Source organism: Caloenas nicobarica, chromosome 7 (genome assembly GCF_036013445.1).
Source record: "Caloenas nicobarica isolate bCalNic1 chromosome 7, bCalNic1.hap1, whole genome shotgun sequence".
Lineage (NCBI taxonomy): Eukaryota > Metazoa > Chordata > Aves > Columbiformes > Columbidae > Caloenas > Caloenas nicobarica.
This window is the reverse complement of record NC_088251.1, coordinates 23,637,856-23,639,854: the sequence shown is the minus strand read 5'-3', so window position 1 is coordinate 23,639,854 and position 1,999 is coordinate 23,637,856.

Below are 1,999 nucleotides of genomic sequence, written 5' to 3'. Positions count from 1 at the left end.
TTGCTTTGACAGCCAGGCAGGCAAACAAATGCTTCTGTTTCAGCTTAATATTCCCGGAACTCAAAATGCCAGCCTGAAAAAACAATACCACAAAACATTGTCATGCCATTGATCTGACATCAGAAGGACAACCCTGGGGAGTGACAGCCCAAGAGAATAACAGCCCACTGCCCATCCCCACGCCATGCCGCCCTGGGCACACAGACCTTCCACCGCACACCTCACACAGCATCCTCTCGCCAGCCCTGCCAGTCTGCTGTATCATCTTACCCATATTCCCCAATACTGGGTCGCCTGCAGGGATAAAAATAAAACAACTGCTGCTAGTTTCTGCTATATGGGGCCTGTATCTCTTCCTCCACAAAGTTTCTCTGTTATCAGTATAGAATTAATTTGCACAACAACCTTCCAAGGTAACTTAGAAGGCACAGCAGGTTTCTAACATCTAAGCTCTTTCTCATTTTAAGAGCAACTATCTGAATAATTGGCAGGGAGGAGCTTGGCTGCTCTGTAATACAGAAACTTGGCTGAAGTGATGCTGTTAGCATGAAAAAGCAGCAGCTTCAATGCCCGGAACTTGAGCTGAAACTTTGTTATTACTTCACGTCCGTACTGCAGCATTACCCACAGGCCATGACCAAGTCTGGTCCTGGTCCTTCTGGGATGAGCTTTTATCTTTTGAACAGACAGAAGTTGACAAAGCTGGCTGGAAGCATTTGAAGTAACATTAGAAATAACTGACAGTGTCCCACTGAAAATTAATGGCACCTACCATGGGACTTACATACTTTGGGAAAAAAGTGTGGGTAACTTGAAACCTTGGTCAGGCACAGGCATTTGCATTCACAGAAGACTTTCTGTTCTTGCAAGAGATGAAAGAAGTTCCACAATGGGTATACATCAACAGCTGGCTGCTTTTTGCATTCACTGAGGTGAGAATAGGGAGCACTGTGAGCCAGGAAGAAAGGCAAGCCATGCATACAGGTCTGCTTGGGTCACCTCCAAGATGGTCATCTCAACAGAAGGGGGGCTGAGAGTCTCCAAAACCAGGTGCAGAAACCATTGGGCTACTTCCCAGAATCACGTGTTTGTCCTGACTGGTCTCTTTGCCTCCTTCCCCCACTCCCAGGCAGAAGGCAATGGATCAGAAGAACTTCACCTGAGAAATATCAATACTCATGTGACAGCTGTAGCTTCTTACGTCATTGCAAGCCTGGCTCCAGCAGCACACAAATCTCATTACTCCTAATGAAGCTGCCTGACTTGGCAATGCTGAAGCATGGTTTGCTGCAGAACAAACACTTGGGGAGAAGATATTGTGTCCCAGCTCCTCGCACAAGATCACTGACCCTTCCAGCAGGCAGTCCTGTGAGCCACGATGGTCACTGCTCTTGCTGGGAAATCAGATTTGATCTTTGATGAATCTGGCCACGGCTTATTACAGAAAGTTTTAGACTTTCTGCAATAGGAATGCAAAGAGCTTTTCATGAAACCTTTTTAGAAAAGTGGGGAGTTTTTAAAAGGTTGGAGAGTATCTCCACCTATTTTGGTCAGCTGTGCCCATGTCACCAGAGCTGAGCAGGGTTGAGAACCACATCACTTTTCAGCACAAAAACGCATTTGAGAGTCAGATGAATGCTAAGAGTGGTAGCACTGGAGAAAAGCGAGACAGTAGGTAGGGGAAGGTGGCTTTCTGGTGGTGTGCTTGCAGGAGATGAGGGTCTTGTCAGATGCCACCTCTCCCACTGCCTGTTGTGCCAGTGCCAGATCACTTGTGCACAGCGCGACAGAAAACAGCAGTGCAAGGCTCCTAACCCATACAGCTTGACAAGGGGACAAGAAGATAAAAGATGAGGTTTGTTTTATTATAGTCGACACGCAGGCATCACGTTATCTTAGTCATACCGCGGCTAGGTAACCAAATTGCCAGGTTTAATGTTTCAGGTCACATCAGGGAATAGTTTTACCAGCAGATGTAAAGATCATCCTTTGGAGTGGG